The sequence below is a fragment of the Euprymna scolopes genome, chromosome 12 (genome assembly GCF_053919585.1).
Source record: "Euprymna scolopes isolate OS-2025 chromosome 12, ASM5391958v1, whole genome shotgun sequence".
Lineage (NCBI taxonomy): Eukaryota > Metazoa > Mollusca > Cephalopoda > Sepiida > Sepiolidae > Euprymna > Euprymna scolopes.
The window spans coordinates 8,602,485-8,618,912 of NC_136493.1; positions in this window are offsets into that span (position 1 = coordinate 8,602,485).

Genomic DNA, 16,428 nt, shown 5'->3' on the forward strand with positions numbered 1-16,428 from the left:
GATGAGAGCCATTCATTTCAATTGATGCCAAACGGAGATCAGAGTGTTGATGATATAAAGACAGAAGCTTGGTTTCAGATACATTAAAAGTAACCAGCCACCCCTTTCCCCATTGCACCACGTGAACAAGATCAGAGGAGAGAGAATCAGAGAGATCTTGGTCGTTTACAGCCTTTGAAGTGTTGTCATAGATGGTAGTGTCGTTAGCATAAATGCCTACAAATGATCTTAGGATGATTTGAAAGATCATTAATGTAGATCAGTAAGAGAGTTGGGCCCAAGATGAGCCCCTGAGGGACTCCAGCATTAATACTGTGAGCTTCTGATTTCTGCCCATGAGCAACTACTTTTATGAACCTATCAGAGAGAAATGATTTAATAATTGAAAATACATTTCCAGTTATACCATAGCTGGAGATTTTGTGGAGTAGACCTTTATGCCATACCACATCAAAAGCCTTTGATATATCAAGGATAATTGCCTTAAAAAGGAAGCTTCCATCGAGAGATTCGCTAATCCTATGAGTTATAACTGTTAGCACATCTTCTGTAAGAATGGAAACCATATTGCATGTCACTGAGGAGGTTACTTTTGCTGAGGTGGTTGACTACTTCTCTATTTAATACAAATTCCAGCAATTTACTCATGACGCACAGTCTGTAATGAGAGAGAGATGACCAATCACCTGAATCTTTAAATACACACTGATGAAGTGTTCTACAGTGTTGGGAAGCAATTCTCCTTAAGACAACACTTAAACAGCTTTGTAAGTATGGGAGCAAGTTCTAGTTTGAGCGCTATAATAGGAATGCCATCAGGACCAGTGCTTTATTGGAATCAAGGTTTTTGATCAGCTTGGCAACATTATGCACAGATATTTGTATGTTGCATAGCATGTTTTCAGACACAGGAGAAAATATAGGGGGGACCCTAATCGCATGGGGTAAAATTAGCTGCAAAGTTTATTGCAAAGAGTTTGACTTTGTCTGATGTTGAAAAGGTTACCTTAGGTCCATTGATGATGATTGAGATAGAGCACACACTTCTATTCAGAACCCTGTTTGCTATTTACCAAAACTGGTGGGAACTAAGCTGCTGTTCAGCTACTTTGGACTTCGTGAACTGAGCACACAACTCTCTTGCATTTTTTATTATACTTTTAAATGGTTACTGGCAATCCTGAAGGCGGCTTTAGTCTCAGTACATCTGTTATGTTGGAAGCAATGGAAAAAGTGATTTCTGTGCACAATGGCAGCAACACATTCTGGAGAGAACTACAGCCGGCTGTTAAAGTTTTTGCTGAAATTTTATGGAGGGTAAGAAGCGGTCTACATCCACAATTAACCATTCTGTCATGTCTGATACTATAGAGGATACATCCTTTTCAAACATGGAACATAGAGGTAGATCTGATATAAATGTAGAGAAGCTTTCCCAGTCAACCATAGAGTATCGATATACTGTACAATGGAGAGGTATGTTGGAGAATATATTACATTTTGTTTTTATCTTCGAATGGTTAGAAGATCCTAGTGGAGACAAAATGGAAGATGAACATAGCTCAGGGCAAGTTGTGAGAAAAAGGTCTGGGAGATTTGCATACTAATCATCAGTGTTGGGTACACGGGCGGGTTTGTTGATTTTTCTGATTCCCGATTCCGATTAATCGTCCCAACACTAATATATATATATGTTTATATATTTTGGCGGCAGGTTATTATTCAGACACGAATCTAAGTTAAGTCATAAGCAACGGAGAAATCATGCCAGAACCTCTCCTCATCATGTCTTGTTTGAGTGGGTTAACCATTCCACATTGTGAATATTGAAGTCTCCACAGACGTGAATAGTAGCCGAAGAATGAGCAGACAGGATGTGGTCAAATTTCTCATGCTCTTAAAGATAGTAACTCTGCTGTTATGGGGGTGATAGAGGGTCAATATAAACGCAGTGATGTGAGCAAGTGCAACCTGAAAGCACATATAGAGCAATTCAGGGTCTTCCCATATTGGAGGTCAGATTTGGATGTTAAATTAGAATATTCTTTAATTACAAACTTATCTAGGTAAATAGTCGGTTCAATGTCAGTTTTGCTAAGGAAGAATAGGTCTGGTTTGGTTTCCTGTAATTGGGTTTCAAGCTCTTGAAGGTTGGAATGTAGACCACTAATGTTATAGAAGGAGCCATGGTAGTGGGGTCTACGTTGGAAGTTTGAGGTCTGGGTTAAAGCGTGTATTCTTTCTAGTGACTTTTCATGATAGTTTCAGGATTTGTGAAATAGGTCGACAGACTTGGTTAGAGCAGTGCAGAGAGGGAAAGTAAAGGAGAAAAAGAAGTGAAGAAATATAGATTTAGAATTTGCTAAGTGTTTACAATTTTCCATTGTTAAGACTTACACGACAGTTCGCTATTTTCTTCATCTTCAAGCTCTCATTTCTACTACAGAATTTCTGGAGAGACTTTTGCACTGTTTGGTCGCTCGTGGATCAATTTGCTCATATTCCATTGATGTTCACAGAAGTTACTCTATTTGAACTCATGCAGCATAAACAGTTTTGTACATTTTTTGTACATCTTTTAGTACATTAATCATTGAAAATTTTCTGTTTTGGTACATTAACCGTTGAAAATTTTCTGTTTTGGTACATTAACCATTGAAAATTTTCTGTTTTGGTACATTAACCATTGAAAATTTTCTGTTTTGTACATTAATCGTTGAAAATTTTCTGTTGTGATACATTAATCGTTGAAAATTTTCTGTTTTTGTACATTAACAATTGAAAATTTTCTGTTTTGTACATTAACCATTGAAAATTTTCTGTTTTGTACATTAACCATTGAAAATTTTCTGTTTTGGTACATTAACCATTGAAAATTTTCTGTTTTGTACATTAATCGTTGAAAATTTTCTGTTTTGGTACATTAACCATTGAAAATTTTCTGTTTTGGTACATTAACCATTGAAAATTTTCTGTTTTGTACATTAATCGTTGAAAATTTTCTGTTGTGATACATTAATCGTTGAAAATTTTCTGTTTTTGTACATTAATCGTTGAAAATTTTCTGTTTTGATACATTAATCGTTGAAAATTTTCTGTTTTGGTACATTAACCATTGAAAATTTTCTGTTTTGTACATTAACCATTGAAAATTTTCTGTTTTGTACATTAACCATTGCAAATTTTCTGCTTTGATACATTAACCATTGAAAATTTTCTGTTTTGTACATTAACCATTGAAACTTTTCTGTTTTGTACATTAATCGTTGAAAATTTTCTGTTTTGGTACATTAACCATTGAAAATTTTCTGTTTTGGTACATTAACCATTGAAAATTTTCTGTTTTGTACATTAATCGTTGAAAATTTTCTGTTGTGATACATTAATCGTTGAAAATCTTCTGTTTTTGTACATTAATCGTTGAAAATTTACTGTTTTGATACATTAATCGTTGAAAATTTTCTGTTTTGATACATTAATCGTTGAAAATTTTCTGTTTTCGTACATTAACCATTGAAAATTTTTCGTTTTCATGCATTAACAATTAAATATTTTCTGTTTTGATACATTAACAATTGAAAATTTTCTGTTTTAATACATTAACAATGAAAATTTTTCTGTTTTGATACATTAACCGTTAAAAGTTTTCTGTTTTGATACATTAATCGTTGAAAATTTTCTTTTTTGATACACAACCCATTGAAAAGTTTCTGTTTTGATACATTAACAATTGAAAATTTTCTGTTTTGATACATTAACCGTTTAAAATTTTCTGTTTTGGTACATAAACTGTTGAAAATTTTCTGGTTTGATCAATTAACAGTTGAAAATTTTCTGTTTGGAACATTAGTCGTTGGAAATTTACTGTTTTGATACATTAATCGTTGAAAATTTTCTATTTTGGTACATTACCAATGGAAAAATTTCTGTTTTGATACATTAACTGTTGAAAATTTCTGTTTTGATACATTAACAATTGAACATTTTCTGTTTTGATACATTAACCGTTGAAAATTTTCTGTTTTGGTACATAAACTGTTGAAAATTTTCTGGTTTGATACATTCAACTTTTCAAATTTTCTGTTTTGGTACATTAACTGTTGAAAATTTTCTGGTTTGATAAATTAACCATTGAAAATTTTCTGTTTTGGAACATTAACCGTTGAAAGTTTTCTGTTTTGATACATTAATCGTTGAAAATTTTCTGTTGTGTACATCCCTTGTTAGAAATTTTCTGTTTTGATACATTAATCGTTGAAAATTTTCTGTTTTGATACATTAACTGTTGAAAATTCTCTGGTTTGATACATTAATCATTGAAAATTTGCTGTTTTTGTACATTAATCGTTGAAAATTTTCTGTTTTGGTACATTAATCGACGGAAAATTTTGATACATTAACTGTTGAAAATTTTCTGTTTTGATACATTAATCATTGAAAATTTTCTGTTTTGGTACATTAATCGTGGAAAAATTTTTGTTTTGATACATTTACTGTTGAAAATTTTCTGTTTTGTTACATTAATCGTTGAAAATTTTCTGTTTTTGTATATTAACTATTGAACATTTCCTGTTTTTTAATACATTAACCGTTTAAAATTTTCTGTTTTGGTACATTAACTGTTGAAAATTTTCTGGTGTGATACATTAACCGTTTAAAATTTTCTGTTTTGGTACATAAACTGTTGAAAATTTTCTGGTTTGATCAATTAACAGTTGAAAATTTTCTGTTTGGAACATTAGTCGTTGGAAATTTACTGTTTTGATACATTATTCGTTATACATTTTCTGTTTTGGTACATTAATCGTGGAAATTTTCTGTTTTGGTTCATTAATCGTGGAAAACTTTCTGCTTTGATACATTAATCGTTGAAAATTTTCTGTTTTGGTACATTAACCATTGAAAATTTTCCGTTTTCATGCATTAACAATTAAATATTTTCTGTTTTAATACATTAACAATTGAGAATTTTCTGTTTTAATATAATAACAGTTAAAATTTTTCTGTTTTTATACATTAACCGTTAAAAATTTTCTGTTTTGATACATTAATCGTTGAAAATTTTCTGTTTTGATACATTAATCGTTGAAAATTTTCTGTTTTGATACTTTAACCATTGAAAATTTTCTGTTTTGATACATTAACAATTGAACATTTTCTGTTTTAATACATTGACCGTGTAAATGTTTCTGTTTTGGTACATTAACTGTTGAAAATTCTCTGGTTTGATAAATTAACAGTTGAAAATTTTCTGTTTTTGAATATTAATCGTAGAAACTTTCCTGTTTTGATATATTAATCGTTGAATATTTTCTGTTTTGGTACATTAATCATTGAAAATTTGCTGTTTTGGTACATTAATCGTTGAAAATTTTCTGTTTTGGTACATTAATCGTGGAAAAATTTTTGTTTTGATACATTTACTGTTATAAATTTTCTGTTTTGTTACATTAATCGTTGAAAATTTTCTGTTTTTGTATATTAACTATTGAACATTTCCTGTTTTTTAATACATTAACCGTTTAAAATTTTCTGTTTTGGTACATAAACTGTTGAAAATTTTCTGGTTTGATCAATTAACAGTTGAAAATTTTCTGTTTGGAACATTAGTCGTTGGAAATTTACTGTTTTGATACATTATTCGTTATAAATTTTCTGTTTTGGTACATTAATCGTGGAAATTTTCTGTTTTGGTTCATTAATCGTGGAAAACTTTCTGCTTTGATACATTAATCGTTGAAAATTTTCTGTTTTGATACATTAACTGTTGAAAATTTTCTGTTTTGATACATTAATCGTTGAAAATTTTCTGTTTTGGTACATTAACCATTTAAAATTTTCCGTTTTCATGCATTAACAATTAAATATTTTCTGTTTTGATACATTAACAATTGAGAATTTTCTGTTTTAATATATTAACAGTTAAAATTTTTCTGTTTTGATACATTAACCGTTAAAAATTTTCTGTTTTGATACATTAATCGTTGAAAATTTTCTGTTTTGATACATTAATCGTTGAAAATTTTCTGTTTTGATACATTAACAATTGAACATTTTCTGTTTTAATACATTGACCGTGTAAATGTTTCTGTTTTGGTACATTAACTGTTGAAAATTCTCTGGTTTGATAAATTAACAGTTGAAAATTTTCTGTTTTTGAATATTAATCGTAGAAACTTTCCTGTTTTGATATATTAATCGTTGAATATTTTCTGTTTTGGTACATTCATCGTTGATTTGATACATTAATCATTGAAAATTTTTGTTTTGGTACATTAACCATTGAAAATTTTCTGTTTTGGTACATTAACAATTGAACATTTTCTGTTTTGATACATTAACCGTTGAAAAGTTTCTGTTTTGGTACATAAACTGTTGAAAATTTTCTGGTTTGATACATTAATCGTTTCAAATTTTCTGTTTTGGTACATAAACTGTTGAAAATTTTCTGGTTTGATAAATTAACCGTTGAAAATTTTCTGTTTTGGAATATTAATCGTAAAAAATGTTCTGTTTTGATACATTAATCGTTGAAAATTTTCTGTTTTGGAACATTAACCGTTGAAAATTTTCTGTTTTGATACATTAATCGTTGTAAATTTTCTGTTGTGTACATCCCTTGTTAGAAATTTGTTGTTTTGATACATTAATCGTTGAAAATTTTATGTTTTGATACATTAATCATTGAAAATTTGCTGTTTTGGTACATTAATTGTGGAAAATTTTCTGTTTGGTACATTAATCGTCGGAAAATTTTGATACATTAACTGTTGAAAATTTTCTGTTTTGATACATTAATCGTTGAAAATTTTCTGTTTTGTTACATTAATCGTGGAAAAATTTTTGTTTTGATACATTTGCTGTTATAAATTTTCTGTTTTGTTACATTAATCGTTGAAAATTGTCTATTTTGGTACATTAATCGTTGAAAAATTTCCGTTTTGGTATATTAACTATTGAACATTTTCTGTTTTTTAATACATTAACCGTTTAAAATTTTCTGTTTTGGTACATTAACTGTTGAAAATTTTCTGGTGTGATACATTAATCGTTTAAAATTTTCTGTTTTAGTACATAAACTGTTGAAAATTTTCTGGTTTGATCAATTAACAGTTGAAAATTTTCTGTTTGGATATTAGTCGTTGGAAATTTACTGTTTTGATACATTAATCGTTGAAAATTTTCTGTTTTGGTACATTAATCGTTGAAAATTTTATGTTTTGATGCATTAACTGTTGAAAATTTTCTGGTTTGGTACATTAATCGTGAAAATTTTCTGTTTTGGTACATTAATCGTGGAAAACTTTCTGTTTTGATATATTAATCGTTGAAAATTTTCTGTTTTGATACATTAATCGTTTAAAATTTTCTGTTTTGATACATTAACTGTTGAAAATTTTCTGTTTTGATACATTAATCGTTGAAAATTTTCTGTTTTGTACATTAATCGCTGAAAATTTTTTGTTTGGATAAATTAACCGTTGAAAGTTTTCTGTTTTGATACATTAATCGTTAAAAATTTTCTGTTTTGGTACATTAACCATTGAAAATTTTCCGTTTTCATGCATTAACAATTAAATATTTTCTGTTTTAATACATTAACAATTGAAAATTTTCTGTTTTAATACATTAACAGTTAAAATTTTTCTGTTTTGATTCATTAATCGTTGAAAATCTTCTGTTTTGATACATCCTTCGTTGAATATTTTCTGTTTTGATATATTAATCGTTGAAAATTTTCTCTTTTGATACATTAACCATTGAAAATTTCCTGTTTTGATACATTAACAATTGAACATTTTCTGTTTTAATACATTAACCGTTGAAATTTTTCTGTTTTGATACATTAATCGTGAAAATTTTCTGTTTTGATACACACAATTAACTGTTGAAAATTGTCTGTTTTGTACATCATTGTTGAAAATATTCTGTTTTGATAAATTAACTGTTGAAAATTTTCTGTTTTGATACATTAAGTGTTGAAAATTTTCTGGTGTGATACATTAACCGTTTAAAATTTTCTGTTTTGGTACATAAACTGTTGAAAATTTTCTGGTTTGAAAAATTAACAGTTGAAAATTTTCTGTTTGGAACATTAGTCGTTGGAAATTTACTGTTTTGATACATTAATCGTTGAAAATTTTCTATTTTGATACATTAATCGTTGAAAATTTTCTGTTTTGATAAATTAATCGTTGAAAATTTTCTGTTTTGGTACATTACTCGTTGAAAATTTTATGTTTTGATGAATTAACTGTTGAAATTTTCTGTTTTGGTACATTAATCGTGGACATTGTCTATTTTGGTACATTAATCGTGGAAAACTTTCCGTTTTGATACATTAATCGTTGAAAATTTTCTGTTTGGGTACATACAATTAACTATTGAAAATTTTCTGTTTTGGTTCATTAATCGTTGAAAATTTTCTCTTCTGATACATTAATCGTTGAAAATTTTCTGTTTTGGTACATTAACAATTGAACATTTACTGTTTTGATACATTAATCGTTGAAAATTTTCTGTTTTGATACATTAATCGTGAAAATTTTCTGTTTTGATACACACAATTAACTGTTGAAAATTGTCTGTTGTGTACATCCCTCGTTGAAAATTTTCTGTTTTGATAAATTAACTGTTGAAAATTTTCTGTTTTGATACATTAACTTTTGAAAATTTTCCGTTTTGATACATTAATCATTCAAAATTTTCCGTTTTGGTACATTAATCGTTGAAAATCTTCTGTTTTGGTACCTTCATCGCTGAAAATTTTCTGTTTTGGTACATTAATCGTCGGAAAATTTTGATACATTAACTGTTGAAAATTTTCTGTTTTGATACATTAATCGTTGAAATTGTCTGTTTTGGTACATTACTCATGGAAAAATTTCTGTTTTGGTCGAAAATTTCCGAAAATCTGCCCATTAGTTAATTTTTGCTAGATTTATTAAACACGGATATGTTTTCACGTTCGAAATGCTTACTACATGAACGTGATTTTAAAGCGTCAATTATGTAAACACGATTTTCGTCTCGCAATTTCATTATTTTCGCACAATGAAAAAATTTTTAAAAACATTATCATTAGTTTATTTTTCCCTTCTTCTTTTAAATGGTACAAAAGTTATATTTATAATATTAATTTATAATAGTTACATCGTTTTACATATAGGGAGGAGGAGGTTATTCTGTGGTGACTTTTGAAGGTGCCTACTGATTAATAGAAAGATTTCACCAACCCACATGCTTTCATTAAAAATAAAAATAAACTCCAGATACTGTTGAAAATTTTCTGTTTTGATACATTAACCGTTGAAAATTTTGTTTTGATACATTAATCGTTGAAAATTTTCTGGTTTGGTCCATTAACAATTGAACATTTTCTGTTTTAATATATTAACCGTTGAAAATTTTCTGTTTTGGTACATTAACTGTTGAAAATTTTCTTGTTTGATGAATTAACCGTTGATAATTTTCTGTTTTGGGATATTAATCGTTGGAAATTTTCTTTTTTGATACATTAATCGGTGAAAATTTTCTGTTTTCATACAGTAGTCGTTGAAAATTATCTGTTTGGTACATTAATAGTTGACAATTTTCTGTTTTGATACATTAACTGTTGAAAATTTTCTGTTGTGTACATTAATTGTTTAAAATTTTCTGTTTTGGTACATTAATCGTGGAAATTTTCTTTTTTGATACATTAATCGTGGAAATTTTCTGTTTTGGTACATACAATTAACTATTGAAAATTTTCTGTTTTGATACATTAATCGTTGAAAATTTTCTGTTTTGATACATTAATCGTTGAAAATTTTCTGTTTTGATACATTAATCGTTGAAAATGTTCTGTTTTGATACATCCTTCATTGAATATTTTCTGTTTTGATACATTAACTATTGAAAAATTTCTGGTTTGATACATTAATTGTTGAAAATTTTCTGTTTTGGTACATTAATCGTGGAAAAATTTCTGTTTTGCTACATTAACCTTGAAAATTTTCTGTTTTTTATACATTAATCGTTGAAAATTTTCTGTTTTGGTACATTAACACTTGAAAATTTTCTGTTTTGGTACATTAACAATTGAATATTTTCTGTTTGATAGATTAACCGTTGAAAATTTTCTGTTTTGATACATTAACTGTTGAAAATTTTCTGTTTTGATATATTAACCGTTTAAAATTTTGTGTTTTGGTACATTAACTGTTGAAAATTTTGTGTTTTGATACATTAATCGTTGAAAATTTTTTTTTTGGTAGATTAATCGTTGAAAATTTTCTGTTTTGGTAAATTAATCGTTGAAAATTTTCTATTTTTGGACATTTATCGTTGAAAATTTTCTGTTTTGGTACATTAACCATTGAAAATTTTCTGTTTTGGTACATTAACTGTTGAAAATTCTCTGGTTTGATATATTAATCATTGAAAATTTGCTGTTTTGGTAGATTAACCATTGAAATTTTTCTGGTTTGGTACATCAACTGTTGAAAATCTTCTGTTTTGGTATATTAACCGTTGAAAATTTTCTGTTTTGATAAATTAACCATTGAAAATGTTCTGTTTTGGTACATTAACCGTTGGAAATTTTCTGTTTTGATGTATTAACCATTGAATATTTTCTGTTTTGGTAGATTAACCATTGAAATTTTTCTGGTTTGGTACATCAACTGTTGAAAATTTTCTGGTTTGGTACATTAATTGTGGGAAATTGTCTGTTTTGGTACATTAATCTTTGAAAATTTTCTGTTTTGGTACATTAATTGTTTAAAATGTTCTGTTTTGATACATTAATCGATGAAAATTTTCTGTTTTGGTACATTAATTGTTTAAAATGTTCTGTTTTGATACATTAATCGATGAAAATTTTCTGTTTTGGTACATCATTCGTTGAAAATTTTCTGTGTTGCAAAAACATTTTCTATCTGAAAACAAGTCACGATTAATATTGAGAACACATTATTATATATGTCAAACTTCATCACAAATAAACTACAAATACTGTGTTAAAATGAATTTTTAAACTTGCACTTCAGGTGTACATTATTTTTGAATCAATCTAATAGCTGATATTGGAAATGTAGATTTTTTTCCTCCCACCCACCCATGAAGATAAAAAAAACCCAAAAAACAAAAAAACTGAAAAGCATAATCCATACTGAAAAACGAAGGAAGGAACAGATTCAACCCAGGAAGGGAAGAGAGAATCAATCACACCGAATCAATCAACTGGCACTTCTCTCAACCTTTCGTCTGTGTTTATAACTGGCAGCTGCCAGTTCACAGCTGATAAGATTTTAACATCTGAACATGTAACACTCTCTTAGCAGACACTTCAAAACAAGGTCGCTGTTTCTTCAATCATCACAGAAATAGTGAAGGAGTTTTGATTGACAGCTTACTGTCACCACAGCGGTGGCCGAGAGTGGGTGGTGGTTCGTAATGTGGTCTAAGACGATGGGGGGGGGGGGGATTGAGAAATTGTATAATTTCTGACCAGCCCAGGATTTTTCCAACGCCGCACAAAATGGAGCGTCCTCTACCCGCCCGTTTCTACTCCTCCGTATATTAGAATCAGCATTTCCCTTCTACATTTACTTATTAAACGTGCTGGCTTGTAATCATTAATGCGCAGTTGCTAATTCATTCTAAACTAATTTATAACAACTTCTATTTTAGAATGAACAGATTTGACTCACTGAAGAAAGTCGGTGTCGACCGAAATATTAATTTATATTCTTTTCATTTATTGAAAAAAAAAAAAAAAATAAATAAATAAATAAATGAAAATAAATAAATAAATAAATAAATAAATAAAATAATCGTTTAATCACGAATATTTTTCTTTTTTTAATGATTTCTTGTATTTTTAATTCCATTTGCTCTTCAATATAGAAATATTGGATCTGTTACACTTACACGTATCCTATGGTCTCCCCCTCTCTCTATTTCTCTTTCTCTCTCTCTCATCCTCCCCGCACACGCACGCACTCACACACACGCACACACGGACACATTAAAATATTAATAATCATCTCCATTTGACACCAGGAGAGATCGGCTATCACCGGCATTCGTCGTTATAACTCGACAATGAAGAAAAAAGGCGGGGCGGGGGGAAGTAACTAACCGAGAAGTATACCAGTGTGCATAAATGGAGCAGACATTGTAGATATGTGCCTATGTTTACTCAGTTTTGTCAATGCGAAAGAGTTTATATATATATGAACTTGTGTGTATGTGTGGGAACATGCCTACCGGATGCTAACGTCTCCAGCATAAGAGACGAAATAAAAAATCGTCGTTTGCACATGGCTCCACGCATCGCTTCCGTTTGGAAAAAGAAAAATAAGAAACCATAAAAAGAATTATAAACCAATGGCAGAGCTCCCCGCCGAAAATAAAGGCCTAAATTACCACAGCCGCTGGGAGCCGGTTTACGACTATAAAAGGAGGGGACCAGAAAGAAAAGAGAGGAGAGATTCGCCTAGCTGCGTCAGTGAACGCACGGACAGTCTTCCACCCGACCTAAAGAAATGAAGAAGAAAAAGAAAAGAAGGAGAGATTCGCCTAGCTGCGTCAGTGAACGCACGGACAGTCTTCCACCCGACCTAAAGAAATGAAGAAGAAAAAGAAAAGAGAGATTCGCCTAGCTGCGTCAGTGAACGCACGGACAGTCTTCCACCCGACCTAAAGAAATGAAGAAGAAAAAGAAAAGAAAAGGAGATTCGCCCAGCTGCGTCAGTGAACGCACAGACATTCTTCCACCCGACCTTAAGAGATGAAGAAGAAGAAGAAGAAGAAGAAGAAGTTCCGCTCTCACGTTATGAGCCAAGACGCCTTCAATTCTAACAATGCCTATCTTACACAAACCAAAAAAGAAAAAGAAGAAAAACACAGGAGGCAAAAACGCCGCGCCGCTAGGTTGATAAATGTAGTCGTCGCTCTCCAGTTAAAAGCCTGACACATATCACCGAAGTAGCACGACTGGCCGCCACTTACCACCCCCCGTCGTCTGAAAAGATAAGTACGCTTTGTTTAATTATAATACCCTACAAAAGTCACTCCTGATCAATGCATACACAAGCTGGACTACCACTCTCAATTTTCCTACAACATTTATTTCTCTTCCCACGCGCGGACATGTTATGACTAAAATGTTCATTCCTTTCAACAGAAAATAAACGACCTTTATCTTATCCATTAACTGAGCCTTTGTTTCCTTCAATTCCTCATTCGTTTCATTATTCTCTTGTAACGGGATTGGGGTATTTATATATATCCTAGTCTCCTACAAATATGGTGACCCCGCCCCTTTATTTAAATGAGATGGATGAGGTTGAACGAAGCATGCATACACACCTACAAACATTCTAGGAACACTTTACCTCTTCTAAATGAAACTATCCAAAAAAAAAAAAAAAAAAAAAAAAAAAAAAAAAAACTCCTCAACCTCCTCAACCTCCAAAAAAAAAAAACAAAAAAACCCTCCGAGTCATAAATGGTGAACCAACCAACGAACTAACCCACCAACGAACCAACCAACCAACCAACGAACTAACCCACCAACGAACCAACAAACAAACCAACGAACCCGAACCAACCAACCAACCGACGAACAAACCAACAAACCAACCCACCAACCAACGAACAAACCAACCAACCAACCAACCAACCAACGAACCAACCCACCAACCAACCAACCAACCAACCAATCCACTAAAATCCTCACGGGCACTCTCGGAATAGCTCCGCTATTTCGGGTGGCGATGTGTGTGGGAACATGCCTACCGGATGCTAACGTCTCCAGCATAAGAGACGAAATAAAAAATCGTCGTTTGCACATGGCTCCACGCATCGCTTCCGTTTGGAAAAAGAAAAATAAGAAACCATAAAAAGAATTATAAACCAATGGCAGAGCTCCCCGCCGAAAATAAAGGCCTAAATTACCACAGCCGCTGGGAGCCGGTTTACGACTATAAAAGGAGGGGACCAGAAAGAAAAGAGAGGAGAGATTCGCCTAGCTGCGTCAGTGAACGCACGGACAGTCTTCCACCCGACCTAAAGAAATGAAGAAGAAAAAGAAAAGAAGGAGAGATTCGCCTAGCTGCGTCAGTGAACGCACGGACAGTCTTCCACCCGACCTAAAGAAATGAAGAAGAAAAAGAAAAGAGAGATTCGCCTAGCTGCGTCAGTGAACGCACGGACAGTCTTCCACCCGACCTAAAGAAATGAAGAAGAAAAAGAAAAGAAAAGGAGATTCGCCCAGCTGCGTCAGTGAACGCACAGACATTCTTCCACCCGACCTTAAGAGATGAAGAAGAAGAGGAAGAAGAAGAAGAAGAAGAAGAAGTTCCGCTCTCACGTTATGAGCCAAGACGCCTTCAATTCTAACAATGCCTATCTTACACAAACCAAAAAAGAAAAAGAAGAAAAACACAGGAGGCAAAAACGCCGCGCCGCTAGGTTGATAAATGTAGTCGTCGCTCTCCAGTTAAAAGCCTGACACATATCACCGAAGTAGCACGACTGGCCGCCACTTACCACCCCCCGTCGTCTGAAAAGATAAGTACGCTTTGTTTAATTATAATACCCTACAAAAGTCACTCTTGATCAATGCATACACAAGCTGGACTACCACTCTCAATTTTCCTACAACATTTATTTCTCTTCCCACGCGCGGACATGTTATGACTAAAATGTTCATTCCTTTCAACAGAAAATAAACGACCTTTATCTTATCCATTAACTGAGCCTTTGTTTCCTTCAATTCCTCATTCGTTTCATTATTCTCTTGTAACGGGATTGGGGTATTTATATATATCCTAGTCCCCTACATATGTGAATTCAATAAGTTGTTTGCATATGCGGTTGCTATGTTTTATAGTTCTTATTGCATCTGCTGAGAGTTTCGGCCTTAAAGGCCTAAATTGGATTTTACTTAACGTATGTATGCACATACGTTAAGTCTGAAAGGAAAATACCAGAAAAGAGGACGAAAGCTGTTTTGAGGTTTTTATATTATGTACAACATTTGGAGTGAATATTCTATTCTTATGGCTGTATTTGGTTGAAATTGCTAATTGGAAATTTTGTCTAATCGAGAGTCAATATGTAAAAAAAAAAAAAAAAAAAAAAATTGCTGCTGCTGTTTCTATTAATCTTCATAAAAATTGAAAACAAAATTAAAAAAAAGACGAAATATTTGATTTTCATTTATTGAGAAAAGTATCGAATTAGTTTTTAAAAATGATGTTTTATATTTTCAATGTAGTAATATTGTATTTATTAGCTTTGCACCACATATCAGTAGGTACCTCCACGGCGATGTATAAAACATCAGTAGTATCGTTGTTTTAAGCGTCGATAATGTAAACACGATTTTTGCCTCACATTTTCATTATTTTTGTATGCTGTAAAAAAAAAAATATTAGCAGTTTATTTGAAGCTTTTTCTATTAAATGGTAAAAAAGTTAGGTTGATAATATTAAATTAAATTATAATTACATTGTGTTACATGTAGGGGGGGGTTAAAACTGTGGTGTGGTGGGTGCGCGTTGGAGGACCTACATATCAGTGTGCTCTCTACACATGAAGAAATAAGACATTAATAACCGACGCCAGGAGAGATAGGCTATCATCGACATTTGGCGTTATAACTCGACAATGAAGAAAAAGATGTCTTATAACTCACTGAGTCGAAAAAAATATTTGATTTATATTAGGCACCGCCAAAAATGGCCGAAAAATCAAGTTGTTGTTTTTTAAAACGAAATTACATTTATTAAAATCCATTATTTCTGAGTAACTTTTTTTTCCAGAAAGATAAAACCCTGAATTTTATCATATAGAAAGCAGAATAATGTAAAATTTTTTCTATTATTTTTAATTAAATTTTAAATGTTAAATTTTCCCCAAAAGTTAACAATTGGCGTTTTTTATTTTGCACAAAAAAACGTACATAAATAGTTAAAAAAAAAAAAAAAGGTTATTGAAAGAATTATTTTGTTTATTTCTTGTCTAACTAAGATTTAGGGCGATTTTCTATGAGAATATGCAAAAATATTATAATATAAGTACCTGAATTTCAAATAATTCCACTTATTCATATAGGCAACCAGTTACTTCGAGTCGATTTGATTACTGTTTACATTTGTACTTGATAAAAAGCAAACTATGGAAGACTAAAAAGCCAAAAAAAAAACTTATTTTTCAGTGATGAAAATTTCAATGTATTATTAACGCTGAGGCTGCCCAGTACCAGATGGGTGACCATTTGTATGAGTTTGGTTTTTAATGTGTATGTGTGTAGGGGCCAGGCTCTCCAAAATGAGGAGGGGGGCAATTTAAAGCAGAATAAAAAAGATTATTTCAGCGCGTTTGGTCCACCGTAGTCGAAAGGCGGCAAACGTTTCCAAACTGGGTCGAAAA